General features: G+C 37.2%; 1 pseudogene; it reads left to right on the top strand.

Moving 5' to 3' along the window:
- The first annotated feature begins 18089 nt into the window (after positions 1-18089).
- On the top strand, positions 18090-19091 carry LOC137436329 (uncharacterized; annotated as a pseudogene).
- Positions 19092-19803: the final 712 nt, after the last annotated feature.

Here is a 19803-nt window from a genome sequence, read left to right as displayed (position 1 = left end):
GAACGGCCCTCACAAACAGCTTCATCGCGGGAGATTCCAATGATTCTGAAAGCTTTGGTTTCAACAGCGTGAAGCTGAGCTAGGTGTGAGGCAGGAGCACCATCCCAGAGGGGAGAGCAGTATTCCATTGAGCTGCGGATGAAAGCCTTGTATGTAGTGAGAAGCCCAGGTGTGCCACGGAAGAACTTCGCACGATAGAGGATGCCCAGACGGCGACTGGCTTTGGAAGCCGGCTTATAAATGTGGTTTTCCCAGGAAAGATCATAGCAGATGGTGATACCCAAAAGCTTGAGCGACAGAACTTTTGGAGAGGATTGCTGAGAAAGTAGATGGGAGTGTTTTCCAGTCGGTCTTTTTGGAGAGACATAGTAAAAGTGTGAGATTTGTCAGGATTGAAAGACATGTTCCACTTGTTTGACCAGTCTGTGATTTTTCCCAGGTCTGCAGAGAGTGAGGAGGCTGCAGACTGCCGATCTGAGGGATGAGGAAAGGAGTGGCAGAGAGTGGAGTCTTCAGCAAAGAGAAAGAGAGGATTTTTCAGAGAGTCAGAGGGATCAGTGATGAAGACCATAAAAAGCACAGAGCCCAGAACACTGCCTTGGGGAACTCCAGCCTGAACAGGAAGGGAAGATGAGATAAATCCATTCAGGGCCACACGTTGACTACGACCAGAGAGGAAGTCCGCAAGCCATGCGTGGCAATTTCCATGGATACCATAGGAGGAGACTTTGGTGAGCAGAGCGGGGTGACAGTCCGTATCGAAGGCACATGATATGTCAAGGGAGACAGCTATGATTTCCTGTTTGGCATTGAGGACCTCCATCGATTGTTGAGACAGCAGAAGCAGCATGTCCAGAGTAGAGTCACCTGGTCTGAAACCAAATTGATGATCAGAGATCAAGCCATTGGAGAAGAGGAAGGATTTCATATCCGAAGCAATGATGGATTCCATGACTTTGCTGATAATTGGGAGCAGGCTGATTGGTCTGTAGTTGCAAGGATCAGTTTTTGCACATTTTTTGTGTAAAGGGATAATGTTGGCTGATTTCCAAACTGATGGCAGATGACCTTGGGCAAAAGAGAGGGTGAAGAGAACAGAGAGAGGGTGAGATAGAGAGGCAGAGCAGGATTTTAGGACCCGTGGGCTGATGGCGCCTGGTCCAGTTGCAGAATCAGAGTCGAGGTTTGACAGAAACTTCTCCACATTGTCAAGAGAGAAGGACACAGAGTCCAGGAGCAGCTGGATTCGACTGGGTAAGGTGTATACAGAGAGAGATGGGTTTGTGACACAATATTTTGAGGCAAACACAGAGTTGAGGCATTCAGATTTGTCACGTGCAGTGTCAACTGTGTAGCCATTTGAGGTAAGGGAGGGGATGGAAGGGGAACAAACACCAGAAACAGATTTGACCAGACACCACCAGGATTTGGAGGAAGGAGACAGGTTTGAGAGTTCAGTCTTGAGTGTAGAGAGATTGTGCTTCCTGGCTCTATTGAGGGTAGATACTGACTTGTTCCGACCTTGGTGGAAGGAACTGAGATTGTCTTCAGTTGGATTAGCCTTCCAAGAGGCAAAGGCAAGTTGTTTCAGGGCAACTGCCTCACCACAAGATTCAGTGTACCATGGATGGGAGGAAGGGTGTGACAACTGCAAATGGGATGGGATAAATCTGTGCATAAGAAGGAGCAGTTTACTTTGGAAGAATTCCCAGGAAGCATTGATGTGAGAGGCAGTTGAGATGGGAGACCAGTCCAGATGATTGATTGGTGCTTGAAGACCATGCCAGTCGGTCAAAGTGAAATGCCAGACTCGTCAACGCAGAGGAGGCTCTCTGAGAATGGCCAGAGAGATATCCACTTCAACAAGCACATGATCAGAAGAACCCATTGTAGCAGAAGAAGAGCAGCAGACATTTGCAGGGAAGTTAGTCATAACCAAGTCTAGAAGAGAAGATACTCCGTTGACTGAGATCTGGGTCGGGAAATTGACAGATTGTGTCAGTCACAAAGAGTCGCAGAAGTCCTTTGCTGAGACGCCATGGCTGGTGAGAGAGGTCCCCACACCCAGCCAGCTCACGTGATGACAGTTGAAGTCACCACATATGTGGAAGAGAGAGTTGTGATGAGTGGATAGAAGTTGGTCAATGTTGTCAGACAGCGAAATGTAAATGGAGTCATCACTGTTTGGAGGATGGTACAAAACACATATAAACAAAAGGTGGGAGCGGAGAGGAAGCCGTAGCCAGAGGTACTCCTGGGGTTGGGGTGGAGAGAGGGCAGTGCAAGGAGAGTGAGGAAGAGAGTTTTTTTTATAAAGATAGCAACGCTACCACCAGGACGAGGCTCAGGTCTATCATACCGGAGGAGGGAGTAACCAAGAAGAGATATTAAGGAATCAGAGACATCTTGAAGGAGGAAAGTTTCTGTTAAGCAGATTACGTCTGGTTTGTCAGAATCAACTTGTATGGAGAGATCATTCAGGTTTGAGTGAAGGCCCCGGATGTTTGAAGTCCATTCTATTAAGGAAGAGCGAGGGGGAGCACCGGGTGCAGGACAGGGGAGGGGAGGGGTGGGTAAGATGAAGGGTGAGAGGGGGAGGTAGGGAGAGCTGTTGATGTTGTGTCAGATTTTTCAGAAGTGTTAGGAGAAAGGGAAGGATGAGGATGACAAAAGGTTTGATGGTGATGGGATGAGACACAGAGAAGGGTTGTTTGAAGGCGAGCAGCGCAAAGTGGAGGGTTGGGGGAGGTGGAGGTATGAGATAGAAGGGAGACGAAGTGGGGGAGGAGGCAGCTTTGAGGAAGAGGGTGGAGGGGGGAGTTTGGGAGAAAGATGGTGGGGGAGGGGGGAGATTTCAAGGGGAGGGGCAAGGGGGGCTTTTAAGGGGAGGGCGGAGGGGGATAGTTGAAGGGGAGGGGTGAGGGGGGAGAATTGAAAGGGAGGGGTGAGGGGGGAGAGGTGAGGGGGGAGTTTTGAAGGGGAGGGGTGGGATGGGGGTGCGGGAGATTTGAAGGGGAGGGGTGAGGGTGGAGATTTTAAGGGGAGGGGAAAGGGGGTAGAATTGAAAGGGAGGGGTGAGGGGGGAGTTTAGGAGGGGAGGTGTGATGGAGGAGTTTAGAAAGTGGATGATTCATGAAAAACGAACATTTATTACAAACTGGGTTTATTGTGAATTTCAAGTCAGAGATCCATTTAAAAACGATAGAGGAGGGGTGGAATTAAGGTGAGTTTTGAGAATGTAGAAAGAAAGGCCTGTAAGAGATTGAACTTTTGTTTGAAGTGGAATGAATTGAAGACGAAATTTAAAAAAGCCTTTTATATTTGAAGAAAAACAGCGTGTTGTATGTTGTAATAAAACACTGAATAAAACACTGCAGGGGAAAGTTTTAACATATTTAAATAATATTTAAACAAAACCGTGAAAAACAATCTGCGAAAAGTCACTAAGTGAGGACGTGGATTTGAAAAAGAAGGAGAAAGGGTTGAATGAGTATGTAGGAAACTAGAGTTGGAAAGGCTGGAGAGGTGGAAGTAAAAGGAGATAAAGGGGGTGGGGCACAAGGAAAGACAAGGGGGCGAGAGAACAAGCAAGCATGTGCCTACGAGGAGAGAAGGAAATAATAACGTATTTTTTTATTTTTTGTATTTAAAACGTTAGACGCACAATGTGACGCACATTAGACGCTACGATGTTCGTGGGAGGTACGGGGAGAAAAAAAAATCAAAGAAAAGCAAATACAGCGAAGGAAAAAACTTATATTCACAAAATACCGACAAGGGGTAGTCTAGAGAGACCAAGCCGCTCACGAGGTGTGAACAAAAAACGACCAATTACACACAAGTTTGCAATAATTACAAAACCAAAACTAACTAGAAACACACAATAACACATACACAATAAAATAACCAGTGGACATTTGACAAAGACACGAATGGTAAAATACTTCAACTTTGATGATGTGGAGAGATCGAAGTAAGCTTCCTTGCTCGAGGGACCGGAAGCGGTAGTGATCGGAGTCTTTTGAACTTCGGAGTATTTTGGTTCTTCAGGATCTTTGGGGTATTTTGGGTCTTTATGGTCTTTAACAGTCTTCAGGTTCTTTTGGGTCTTCATGGTATGTATTATGACAGTTATAATTAAATCATGAGTAATGAAGACAGTTATAATGAAACCTTGATGGTAGTAATGATGACAGTGATAATGATTGGTGTTTGGCATCCATTGGGTCTTCATGGTCTTTTCGGTCTTTTGGATCTTTGGGATCTTTTGGATCTTTTGGATCTCTTTTCGTCGCTCTTGCAGGGGGGGTGGGTTGGGGGGGGGGGAATGGCCTTGAAACGATCATTCATTGATTCATTCATTCAGTAATGATGACACTATAATGATATGTTAAATCATGATGCTAGTAACGATGACAGTAACAATTAAATCATGATGCTAGTAACGATGACATTAATAATTAAATCATGATGCTAGTAACGATGACAGTAATAATTAAATCATGATGGTAATAATGATGACAGTGATAATTAAATCATGATGGTAGTAACGATGACAGTAATAATTAAATCATGATGGTAGTAATGATTACAGTGATATTTAAATCATGATGTGAGTAATGATGAAAGTGATCATTATATCATGATGGTAGTAATGATGAAAGTGATCATTAAATCATGATGGTAGTAATGATGACAGTTATAATAAAATCATGATGGTAGTAATGATGACAGTTATAATGAAATCATGATGGTAGTAATGATTACAGTGATATTTAAATCATGATGTGAGTAATGATGAAAGTGATCATTAAATCATGATGGTAGTAATGATGACAGTTATAATGAAATCATGATGGTAGTAATGATGACAGTTATAATGAAATCATGATGGTAGTAATGATGACAGTTATAATGAAATCATGATGGTAGTAATGATTACAGTGATATTTAAATCATGATGTGAGTAATGATGAAAGTGATCATTAAATCATGATGGTAGTAATGATGACAGTTATAATGAAATCATGATGGTAGTAATGATGACAGTAATAATGAAATCATAATGTGAGTAATGATGACAGTGATAATGAAATCATGATGGCAGTAATGATGACAGTAATAATTAAATCATGATGGTAGTAATGATGACAGTGATAATTAAATCATGATGGTAGTAATGATGACAGTGATAATTAAATCATGATGGTAGTAATGATGACAGTAATAATTAAATCATGATGGTAGTAATGATGACAGTGATAATTAAATCATGATGGTAGTAATGATGACAGTGATAATTAAATCATGATGGTAATAATGATGACAGTAATAATTAAATCATGATGAGTAATGAAGACAGTTATAATGAAACCTTGATGGTAGTAATGATGACAGTGATAATTAAACCATGATAGTAGTAATGATGACAGTGATAATTAAATCATGATGGTAATAATGATGACAGTGATAATTAAATCATGATGGTAGTAATGATGACAGTGATAATTAAATCATGATGTGAGTAATGATGACAGTGATAATTAAATCATGATGTGAGTAATGATGACAGTGATAATTAAATCATGATGGTAATAATGATGACAGTAATAATTAAATCATGATGAGTAATGAAGACAGTTATAATGAAACCTTGATGGTAGTAATGATGACAGTGATAATTAAACCATGATAGTAGTAATGATGACAGTGATAATTAAATCATGATGGTAGTAATGATGACAGTGATAATTAAATAATGATGTGAGTAATGATGACAGTGATAATTAATTCATGATGGTAGTAATGATGACAGTGATAATTAAACCATGATAGTAGTAATGATGACAGTGATAATTAAATCATGATGTGAGTAATTATGACAGTTATAATTAAATCATGATGAGTAATGAAGACAGTTATAATGAAACCTTGATGGTAGTAATGATGACAGTGATAATTAAATCATGATGTGGGTATTATTTATGACGGTTAAAATTATGTTTATTATTTATGACAGTTAAAAGTAATTATGACAGATAAAATTCAATCATGATGTGAGTAATGATGACAGTGATAATTATATCATGATGGTAGTAATGATGACAGTAATAATCAAATAATGATAGCAGTAATGATGACAGTGAGAATTAAATCATGATGGTAATAATGATGGCAGTGATAATTAAATCATGATGGTAGTAATGATGACAGTGATGATGAAATCATTATGGTAATAATGACAGTGATACTTAAATCATGGTGGTAGTAATGATGACACTGATATTTGAATCATGATGGTAATAATGATAACAGTGATAATGAAATCATGATGTGAGTAATGATGACACTGATATTTAAATCATGATGGTAGTAATCATGACAGTGATCATTAAATCATGATGAGTATTATTTATGAGATATGACAGTTAAAAGTAATTATGATCGTGATAATTAAATCATGATGTTAATAATGATGACAGTGATAATTAAATCATGATGGTAGTAATGATGACAGTGATAATTAAATCATGATGTGAGTATTATTTATGACAGTTAAAAGTAATTGTGATGGTGATAATTAAATCATGATGTTAATAATGATGACAGTGATAATTAAATCATGATGGTAGTAATGATGACAGTGATAATTAAATCATGATGGTAGTAATGATGACAGTGATAATTAAATAATGATGGTAATAATGATGACAGTGATAATTAATTCATGATGCTAATAATGACGACAGTGATAATTAAATCATGATGGTAGTAATGATGTGATAATTAAATCATGATGGTCATAATGACGACAGTGATACTTAAATCAAGGTGGTAATAATGATAGCAGTGATAATGAAATAATGATGTGAGTAATGATGACACTGATATTTAAATCATGATGGTAGTAATCATGACAGTGATAATTAAATCATGATGTGAGTATTATTTATGACAGTTAAAAGTAATTATGACGGTGATAATTAAATCATGATGGTAGTAATGATAACAGTGATAATTAATTCATGATGGTAGTAATGATGACAACAACAACAACACAACAACATGCATTTTAAGGCCATGTTCCCTGCTAGAGCGGGAGTTAGCCTTGCGGTCCCCATGACAATCTTCTCCATTTTGCCCTATTTTCTGCATCTCTCCTTGTTAACCCCCTTGCCCGCATTTCTTCTTCCACCATCTTTAGCCAAGTCTTTCTCGGTCTTCCCCGTCCTCTACTTCCTTCTACATTAACTTCCATCACTCTTCTCAACCAGTCACTTTCATCCTTCCTCAATACATGACCAAACCATCTCAACCTGTGCCTCTTCACAGCATCAATCACAGGCAATATTCCCATCATCTTTCGCAATTCATCATTTGTCTTCCTCTCTCTCAACGATACTCCGCACATCCATCGAACCATTCGCATTTCCACCCTTTCCAGCCTTCGTTGCTGCTCTACGTTCATTACCCATGTCTCGCTCCCATAAATCATAACACTTCTCACACATGCAGCATACACCTTTCCCTTCAGCTTCAGCGACACTCTCCTCCTCATCAGCACGCCACTCAGTTCCCGAAACTTCTTCCATGCACATCTCACTCGAGCAACCGTTGCCGAGTCTGATCCACCTTCTCCATTCAGCATGTCTCCGAGGTAGCAAAATGTTTTCACACCTTCCAGCTTCACGCCGTCTCCAAGATCCAACTCAACATTTCCTCCATCTGCAGCTCCCTCTGTGCACACCTTACATTTGAATGTAGCTGCCACACTGGTTAATGACCCTCTCAGACCACTACATTTTTGATGAACCCACTCAGCACACATTGTACATTGAATGGAGTTCACTCCGACACCCTTCCTACACACAGCACACGGCCACTTCCCAGTTCTTTCCACCTCACCACATGCTTTACCACTTGCCATCACCTTTGTCTTTCCGATATTCACCTTCAGACCTTTTGTCTCCATACATTCCTTCCACTTGTTCATCTTTTCCTTCAGTCCATCCATACTTTCCGCAATCAACACCAGATCATCTGCATACAACAACTCCCACGGTAAACCCTCCTTTACGGTCTGAGCCAGCACCTCCATCACAGCTACAAATAGTAGTGGACTTAGTACCGACCCCTAATGCACTCCCACCTTCACCTCAAACTCACCACTGTTCCCGTCCTTCGTCCTTACAGCTGTGCGTGCTCTTTTGTACATTGCCATCACTACTCTGATCAACCATTCCTCCACTCCTAACTTCCTCAATGCCCATGTCAATACTTTGCGTGGAACCCTATCGAATGCTTTCTCCAGATCAACAAACCCAAAAAACAACTTCTTCCTCTTATCCATGTACTTCTCCTGCAACTGCCTCACAATGAAAAGCGCATCTGTTGGTGATGATGACAGTGACAGATGACAGATGACAGTAATGATGACAGTGATAATTAAATCGTGATGGTAGTAATGATGACAGTAATAATCATATAATGATAGTAGTAATGATGACAGTGATAATTAAATCATGATGTGAGTAATTATGACAGTTATAATTAAATCATGATGGTAGTAATGATGACAGTGATAACTAAATCATGATGTGAGTAATGATGAAAGTGATAATTAAATCATGATGGTAGTAATGATGACAGTTATAATGAAATCATGTGGGAATTATGATGACAGTAATAACGAAATCATAATGTGAGTAATGATGACAGTGATAATGAAATCATGATGGCAGTAATGATGACAGTGATATTTAAATCATGATGTGAGTAATGATGAAAGTGATAATTAAATCATGATGGTAGTAATGATGACAGTGATAATTAAATCATGATGCTAGTAACGATGACAGTAATAATTAAATCATGATGCTAGTAACGATGACAGTAATAATTAAATCATGATGCTAGTAACGATGACAGTAACAATTAAATCATGATGCTAGTAACGATGACAGTAATAATTAAATCATGATGCTAGTAACGATGACAGTAATAATTAAATCATGATGCTAGTAACGATGACAGTAATAATTAAATCATGATGCTAGTAACGATGACAGTAATAATTAAATCATGATGCTAGTAACGATGACAGTAACAATTAAATCATGATGCTAGTAACGATGACATTAATAATTAAATCATGATGCGAGTAACGATGACAGTAATAATTAAATCATGATGGTAATAATGATGACAGTGATAATTAAATCATGATGGTAGTAACGATGACAGTAATAATTAAATCATGATGGTAGTAATGATTACAGTGATATTTAAATCATGATGTGAGTAATGATGAAAGTGATCATTATATCATGATGGCAGTAATGATGAAAGTGATCATTAAATCATGATGGTAGTAATGATGACAGTTATAATTAAATCATGATGGTAGTAATGATGACAGTTATAATGAAATCATGATGGTAGTAATGATTACAGTGATATTTAAATCATGATGTGAGTAATGATGAAAGTGATCATTAAATCATGATGGTAGTAATGATGACAGTTATAATGAAATCATGATGGTAGTAATGATGACAGTTATAATGAAATCATGATGGTAGTAATGATGACAGTTATAATGAAATCATGATGGTAGTAATGATTACAGTAATATTTAAATCATGATGTGAGTAATGATGATAGTGATCATTAAATCATGATGGTAGTAATGATGACAGTTATAATGAAATCATGATGGTAGTAATGATGACAGTAATAATGAAATCATAATGTGAGTAATGATGACAGTGATAATGAAATCATGATGGCAGTAATGATGACAGTAATAATTAAATCATGATGGTAGTAATGATGACAGTGATAATTAAATCATGATGGTAGTAATGATGACAGTGATAATTAAATCATGATGGTAGTAATGATGACAGTAATAATTAAATCATGATGGTAGTAATGATGACAGTGATAATTAAATCATGATGGTAGTAATGATGACAGTGATAATTAAATCATGATGGTAATAATGATGACAGTAATAATTAAATCATGATGAGTAATGAAGACAGTTATAATGAAACCTTGATGGTAGTAATGATGACAGTGATAATTAAACCATGATAGTAGTAATGATGACAGTGATAATTAAATCATGATGGTAATAATGATGACAGTGATAATTAAATCATGATGGTAGTAATGATGACAGTGATAATTAAATCATGATGTGAGTAATGATGACAGTGATAATTAAATCATGATGTGAGTAATGATGACAGTGATAATTAAATCATGATGGTAATAATGATGACAGTAATAATTAAATCATGATGAGTAATGAAGACAGTTATAATGAAACCTTGATGGTAGTAATGATGACAGTGATAATTAAACCATGATAGTAGTAATGATGACAGTGATAATTAAATCATGATGGTAGTAATGATGACAGTGATAATTAAATAATGATGTGAGTAATGATGACAGTGATAATTAATTAATGATGGTAGTAATGATGACAGTGATAATTAAACCATGATAGTAGTAATGATGACAGTGATAATTAAATCATGATGTGAGTAATTATGACAGTTATAATTAAATCATGATGAGTAATGAAGACAGTTATAATGAAACCTTGATGGTAGTAATGATGACAGTGATAATTAAATCATGATGTGGGTATTATTTATGACGGTTAAAATTATGTTTATTATTTATGACAGTTAAAAGTAATTATGACAGATAAAATTCAATCATGATGTGAGTAATGATGACAGTGATAATTATATCATGATGGTAGTAATGATGACAGTAATAATCAAATAATGATAGCAGTAATGATGACAGTGAGAATTAAATCATGATGGTAATAATGATGGCAGTGATAATTAAATCATGATGGTAGTAATGATGACAGTGATGATGAAATCATTATGGTAATAATGACAGTGATACTTAAATCATGGTGGTAGTAATGATGACACTGATATTTGAATCATGATGGTAATAATGATAACAGTGATAATGAAATCATGATGTGAGTAATGATGACACTGATATTTAAATCATGATGGTAGTAATCATGACAGTGATCATTAAATCATGATGAGTATTATTTATGAGATATGACAGTTAAAAGTAATTATGATCGTGATAATTAAATCATGATGTTAATAATGATGACAGTGATAATTAAATCATGATGGTAGTAATGATGACAGTGATAATTAAATCATGATGTGAGTATTATTTATGACAGTTAAAAGTAATTGTGATGGTGATAATTAAATCATGATGTTAATAATGATGACAGTGATAATTAAATCATGATGGTAGTAATGATGACAGTGATAATTAAATCATGATGGTAATAATGATGACAGTGATAATTAATTCATGATGGTAATAATGATGACAGTGATAATTAAATCATGATGGTAGTAATGATGTGATAATTAAATCATGATGGTCATAATGATGACAGTGATACTTAAATCAAGGTGGTAATAATGATAGCAGTGATAATGAAATCATGATGTGAGTAATGATGACACTGATATTTAAATCATGATGGTAGTAATCATGACAGTGATAATTAAATCATGATGTGAGTATTATTTATGACAGTTAAAAGTAATTATGACGGTGATAATTAAATCATGATGGTAGTAATGATAACAGTGATAATTAATTCATGATGGTAGTAATGATGACAGTGATAATTAAATCGTGATGGTAGTAATGATGACAGTAATAATCATATAATGATAGTAGTAATGATGACAGTGATAATTAAATCATGATGTGAGTAATTATGACAGTTATAATTAAATCATGATGGTAGTAATGATGACAGTGATAACTAAATCATGATGTGAGTAATGATGAAAGTGATAATTAAATCGTGATGGTAGTAATGATGACAGTTATAATGAAATCATGTGGGAATTATGATGAAAGTGATAATTAAATCATGATGGTAGTAATGATGACAGTTATAATGAAATCATGTGGGAATTATGATGACAGTAATAATGAAATCATAATGTGAGTAATAATGACAGTAATAATTAAATCATGATGGTAGTAATGATGACAGTGATATTTAAATCATGATGGTCGTAATTATGCCAGTGATAATGAAATCATGATGGCAGTAATGATGACAGTGATAATTAAATCATGATGGTAGTAATGATGACAGTGGTAATGAAATCATGATGGCAGTAATGATGACAGTGATAATCAAATCATGATGGCAGTAATGATGACAGTAATAATGAAATCATGATGGTAGTAATGATGACAGTGATATTTAAATCATGATGGTCGTAATTATGCCAGTGATAATGAAATCATGATGGTAGTAATGATGACTGATAATGAAATCATGATGGTAGTAATGATGACAGTGATAATTAAATCATGATGGTAGTAATGATGAAAGTGATAATTAAATCATGATGGTAGTAATGATGAAAGTGATAATTAAATCATGATGGTAGTAATGATGAAAGTGATAATTAAATCATGATGGTAGTAATGATGACAGTTATAATGAAATCATGATGGTAGTGAATGATTACAGTGATATTTAAATCATGATGTGAGTAATGATGAAAGTGATCATTAAATCATGATGGTAGTAATGATGAAAGTGATAATTAAATCATGATGGTAGTAATGATGACAGTTATAATTAAATCATGATGGTAGTAATGATGACAGTTATAATGAAATCATGATGGTAGTAATGATTACAGTGATATTTAAATCATGATGTGAGTAATGATGAAAGTGATCATTAAATCATGATGGTAGTAATGATGACAGTTATAATGAAATCATGATGGTCGTAATGATGACAGTAATAATGAAATCCTAATGTGAGTAATGATGACAGTGATAATGAAATCATGATGGCAGTAATGATGATAGTAATAATTAAATCATGATGGTAGTGATGATGACAGTGATAATGAAATCATGATGGTAGTGACGATGGCAGTGATAATGAAATCATGATGGCAGTAATGATAACAGTAATAATTAAATCATGATGGTAAAAATGATGACAGTGATAATTAAATCATGACGGTAGTGACGATGGCAGTGATAATGAAATCATGATGTGAATGATGATTGTGATAAATGATGTAGGAGTTGGTAATGATGATGGTCAAGATTGTGGTGATGATAAAATTATATTGATGGAGATAGCATTTACAAAGGGGGCTGGGGGAAGGGAGGGGTGTGAGGGAATTGATAAGAAAATGATATTGATAAATGATGTGAAGGCAATTATTCGCATAAAATTATGATGATGGAGACTGTGGTGATGATGTTGATGATGATGATGAATTTTGCTGAAATGATAGCAATGATGATGGTGTAATAGTGATAATCGTGATGTAAGTGGTAATAATGATGCTCATCATGCTACATGATGATGATGGTGATGATGTTGAACTCATGATCATGGTGGGGAAGATTAATTTATGGTAATCTGGATGTTATTGATGACGTTCATTCATATAACAAGTGCAAAAAGTTTTAATTAAAACAAAAGCCGCGTCGATGTTACACAATGCCTAGATGCAGCTGTGCCTATAACGTCGATGTTATAGGCACAGGACATTCCTATTGATTCGATTACTTGATGTTATTTTTGTGCAAAGTGAAAATATATCTCGGCAATTTCCCGTGTGTGGCGACGAATTTTTAATATATCTCGGCATTTTCCCGTCTGTTATTTCAGGCGGTGTATGACTGACCATGCCGCGATTTAAAAAATATATATCTCGGCAAATTTCCCGTGTGTTGCGACACGTGAACGAAGCTATGCTCCTCTCTCCACATTATTGTGACGACGTATAAATTAAATATTTCATCGTGACGATTGTCATCAAATGGACGAATTTTAAATATATCTCGGCATTTTCCCATCTGTTATTTCAGGCGGTGTATGACTGACCATGCCGCGATTTAAACAAAATATATATATCTCGGCATTTTCCCGTCTGTTATTTCGGGTGGTGTATGACTGACCATGCCGCAATTTAAAAAAAAAAATCTTGGCAATTTCCCATACTAGGGCATTGCCCGTACGTGGGTGCCCGTTCCTTGCCCAAAAAAAAAAAAAACGCTACCCGTACGCTCTACCCCGCCCGTACGCCCGTAAACAAAAAATAACAACGCTCTTCGCTTCCGCCCTTCGCTCTGACTGAATTGGGAGAAATAATGCGCATAAGAAATCGAATTACGTACCGTAATGGCGGTCAGCTCGTAACGCGCACACTGTCCGGAAGTTCGCATATCGCATATCTATCTATCTATCTATTAATGCCCATTTATTCAATTATCGCCAACGTATTTTGGCTTTTTGCAATTTAATCGCAAGGAAAAGTAGAAAGAGAAGAGGGAAAAAAAGAAAAGCCTTGCCTTGCTGCAAACAGCTGCTGCAAACAACAACAACATGGAAGGCTGCACTGTCCGGAAGTTGGCATATCGCAGTTACGATTATTTTAGTGTTAATGGCCAATTATTCAATTAGCGCCAACGTATTTTGGCTGTTTGCAATTTAATCGCAAGGAAAAGTAGAAAGAGAAGAGGGAAAAAAAGAAAAGCCTTGCATTAACGCATTAACGCTTGCATTGCATTAACGGTTCGGCACACGTGATAGCTCGCTGCTCTCTGATTGGTTGAAGCGTTTTTTGGACATAGCTCGGTAGGTACTTGTCCGATTAATTACAAACCTTGAAAAGGCACATCCTCGGGTCCCCAGCAATATACCTGGCAAGTTTCAAGTATATCGGACCCGTGGTTGTCGAGAAACAGCGGTCACAGACAAACACACAGACACACAGACAGACACACAGAGATTACTGGCATTATAGATAGATGTGGCGACACGTGAACGAAGCTATCTCCTCTCTCCACATTATTGTGACGACGTATAAATTAAATATTTCATCGTGACGATTATCATCAAATGGATTAATTTTTTATATATCTCGGCATTTTCCCGTCTGTTATTTCAGGCGGTGTATGACTGACCATGCCGCGATTTAAACAAAATATATATATCTCGGCATTTTCCCGTCTGTTATTTCAGGCGGTGTATGACTGACCATGCCGTGATTTTAAAAAAAAACAATATATCTCGGCATTTTCCCGTCTCTTATTTCGGGCGGTGTATGACTGACCATGCCGCGATTTAAAAAAAATATATCTCAATGGACTTGAAGTTACAGGCCTTTGAGAATTCATTTCGTTCTATAAAGGGCAACTTTCATCGGATTTTCTTCACGTTTTTTTTCAACCGAGTCTAAAACTATGTTAGCGACTGTGAAAAATGAAATGATATATCGAATTTGATTTGAAAGAAAACTGTGTGAGAGAGCAAGACACCACGGGCCTACAAAACAGGCCTCAAAGCTATGCAAGTTAATAAAATGGTGGATATTTGTTTATATGAAGCCTCTCCCACAATGGGTGGAGCTATGGTTCCCAGAATGGGTGGAGCTTTGAGGTTTTGTCTTCTCTGCAAGAACAACAAGAACAAGAACAAGAAGAAGAAGAAGAAGAAGAAGAAGAACAACAGCAGAGGGAACTCTATGAGCAGCGTCTGCGACGCGGCTAAAAAGATGGCAATGGAGATGGTGATCATGGTGGTGATGATACTGATAAATGATGATGTCGGTGGCCATGATAATGTTGATTATGGTGATAAATGTTTTCTACCTCCTCCTCTGTTCTCTCTGTGCGTTGCCCCCTCCGCAACCCCCAGGTTTCTGCAGGATGCACAATCAACCCTCTTCTGGTGAAACTCCAAAAATCCATGATCATTGCTCACCTCCACTCATTCATTCCTCTTTTCTCCTGCCTGTGGAACCAACATCCACACTCTTTTCTAATTTCATTCTTTCCTCCAGGTCTTTAAGACAGCTGTTCACAACCATCGCAAATCATCCCCCTTCCAAAACCATTATCTTTTCTACCGCTGTTAAACCAACCCCAACTTCCCCCAACCCACCTCCTGCCAAATATCCACTTTTTTCTTCCTGAGAGTTTGCTTCTGTATCCACCTTGTCCACCCCGTGCATTCTTCCGGACCCCTCATTCTTACCCACGTCCCTTGTTTGTCCGTCTCCATCAAATTTGTCCCTTGGCCATACTGTTGGTGTTATCGTGTTATCCCCCTTCTCTTTCGGCTGTTCCATTTATTTCTGTTGCGTCCTGATCTGTTCTTTGGTCCATCTCTTCCATGAGCCTTGACTTTGTATACAAAAACGAGATGATGGAGGTAACAATAATGATGGTGATAGTGATAAATAATGATGGTGATGGTGATAAATAATGATGGTGATAGTGATAAATAATGATGGTGATAGTGATAAATAATGATGGTGATAGTGATAAATAATGATGGTGATAGTGATAAATAATGATGGTGATAAATAATGATGGTGACAGTGATAAATAATGATAGTGATAGTGATAAATAATGATGGTGATAAATAATGATGGTGACAGTGATAAATGATCGTGATAGTGATAAATAATGATGGTGATAGTGATAAATAATGATGGTGATAGTGATAAATAATGATGGTGATAGTGATAAATAATGATGGTGATAAATAATGATGGTGATGGTGATAAATAATGATGGTGATGGTGATAAATAATGATGGTGATAGTGATAAATGATGATGATGATAGTGATAAATAATGATGATAGTGATAAATAATGATGATGCTGGTGATAAATAATGATGATAGTGATAAATAATGATGATGCTGGTGATAACTAGTGATGGTGATAGTGATAAATAATGATGGTGATAGTGATAAATAATGATGGTGATAGTGATAAATAATGATGGTGATAGTGATAAATAATGATGATAGTGATGAATAATGATGGTGATGGTGATAAATAATGATGGTGATGGTGATAAATAATGATGGTGATAGTGACAAATAATGATGGTGATAGTGATAAATAATGATGATGATGGTGATAAATAATGATGGTGATGGTGATAAATAATGATGGTGATGGTGATAAATAATGATGGTGATGGTGATAAATAATGATGGTGATGGTGATAAATAATGATGGTGATGGTGATAAATAATGATGATGGAAGTGATAAATAATGATGGCGGCAAATATTGTGGCGTGATTGTGATAAATTATTGAGATGATGATGACAGTAGTGGTAGCGATAAATGGTTATGACAGTAATGGTAGCGATAAATGGTGATGATGGTAGTGGTAGCGATAAATGGTGATGATAGCAGTGGTGATAGCTATAAATGGTGATGATGGTAGTAGTAGCGATAAATGGTGATGATGGTAGTGGTGATAGGTATAAATGGTGATGATGGTATAGTAGCGATAAATGGTGATGATGGTAGTGGTGATAGGTATAAATGGTGATGACAGTAGTGGTGATAGCTATAAATGGTGATGATGGTAGTGGTAGAGATAAATGGTGATGACAGCAGTGGTGATAGCTATAAATGGTGATGATGGTAGTGGTGATAGCTATAAATGGTGATGATGGTAGTGGTAGCTATAAATGGTGATGATGGTATAGTAGCGATAAATGGTGATGATGGTAGTGGTGATAGCTATAAATGGTGATGATGGTAGTAGTAGCGATAAATGGTGATGATGGTAGTGGTGATAGGTATAAATGGTGATGATGGTATAGTAGCGATAAATGGTGATGATGGTAGTGGTGATAGGTATAAATGGTGATGACAGTAGTGGTGATAGCTATAAATGGTGATGATGGTAGTGGTAGAGATAAATGGTGATGACAGCAGTGGTGATAGCTATAAATGGTGATGATGGTAGTGGTGATAGCTATAAATGGTGATGATGGTAGTGGTGATAGCTATAAATGGTGATGACGGTAGTGGTGATAGCTATAAATGGTGATGACGGTAGTGGTGATAGCTATAAATGGTGATGACGGTAGTGGTGATAGCTATAAATGGTGATGATGGTAGTGGTGATAGCTATAAATGGTGATGATGGTATTGGTAGCTATAAATGGTGATGATGGTAGTGGTGATAGCTATAAATGGTGATGATGGTAGTGGTGATACCTATAAATGGTGATGATGGAGATGGTGATGATGATGGAGATGGTGATGATGATGGAGATGTTGATGATGATGATGATGATGGAGATTGAGATGGTGATGATGATCGAGATGGTGATGATGATTGAGATGGTGATGGAGATGCTGATGATGATGGAGATGGTGATGATGATGTAGATGGTGATGATGATCGAGATGGTGATGATGATTGAGATGGTGATGATGATGGAGATGCTGATGATGATGGAGATGGTGATGATGATGGAGATGGTGATGATAATGGAGATGGTGATGATGATGATCGAGATGGTGATGATGATCGAGATGGTGATGATGATGGAGATGCTGAAGATGATCGAGATGGTGATGATGATCGAGATGGTCATGATGATTGAGATGGTGATGATGATGGAGATGGTGATGATGATCGAGATGGTGATGATGATGGAGATGGTGATGATGATCGAGATGGTGATGATGATGGAGATGGTGATGATGATCGAGATGGTGATGATGATGGAGATGGTGATGATGATCGAGATGGTGATGATGATTGAGATGGTGATGATGATGGAGATGCTGATGATGATGGAGATGCTGATGATGATGGAGATGGTGATGATAATGGAGATGGTGATGATGATCGAGATGGTGATGATGATTGAGATGGTGATGATGATGGAAATGCTGAAGATGATCGAGATGGTGATGATGATCGAGATGGTGATGATGATCGAGATGGTGATGATGATGGAGATGGTGATGATGATGATGATGATGATGATGGAGATTGAGATGGTGATGATGATCGAGATGGTGATGATGATCGAGATGGTGATGATGATGGAGATGATGATGATGATGATGATGATGATGATGGAGATTGAGATGGTGATGATGATCGAGATGGTGATGATGATTGAGATGGTGATGATGATGATGATGGAGATGCTGATGATGACGAGACTGTTGATGATGGTGATAAATGATGCTGTGATTGTAATGATGGAGATGGCAATTATGAATGTGAGGATTGTGATAATTGATGATGGTAATGTCGATGCCAGTGATATATGATCATGGAGGTGGAGATAATGATGGTGATGATATAAATAGATCACAATGGAGGTGGTGATTGTGGTGGTGATGACAGATGATGATGGAGATGGTGATAATTGATGAAGTCGGCGGTGATAATTATGGTGATGATAGTGATAAATAACGTGATGTCAATGATCAGTTTGATGATTATCATAATCGTGATCATGATGATGATTGTTGTGAAGATTGTGCTGGATGATGACGATTACGGTGCTTTCATATATAACCGTGATTGCGATTGTCGCCATTTGTTATGACATTAAAGAGGATGATAATGGCGATGATTTTTTTTGTACAATTTGCTTTCTCAGACACACATTGAGAGGATGAAACACGTTGCAGTGAAAATCCGCCATTTTCCCAGAATTTATATCTTTTCCAGCTCGTTTTGTGTGACGATAAATCTGATTTCTAAAGATATAACAATGGCATAGTTATTTATTTAAAAAACATGCTTTCTCCTCTCTCTCCCTCCCCTCCTCCTTCCTCTCACCTCCTCTCACGATAAGCAAATAGCTTTCACCGACCGTTATATGTGCTGTTCCCTCCACCCAAGCCTTCTAAAGAGGCTTCAGACACAACCGACCGTGAGTGAAAGGA

The sequence above is a fragment of the Myxine glutinosa genome, chromosome 11 (assembly GCF_964187855.1).
Source record: "Myxine glutinosa chromosome 11, kmMyxGlut1.1, whole genome shotgun sequence".
NCBI classification, from domain to species: domain Eukaryota; kingdom Metazoa; phylum Chordata; class Myxini; order Myxiniformes; family Myxinidae; genus Myxine; species Myxine glutinosa.
Note: the sequence above shows the minus strand (reverse complement) of the source record. Positions and strands in the feature narration are given on the sequence as shown.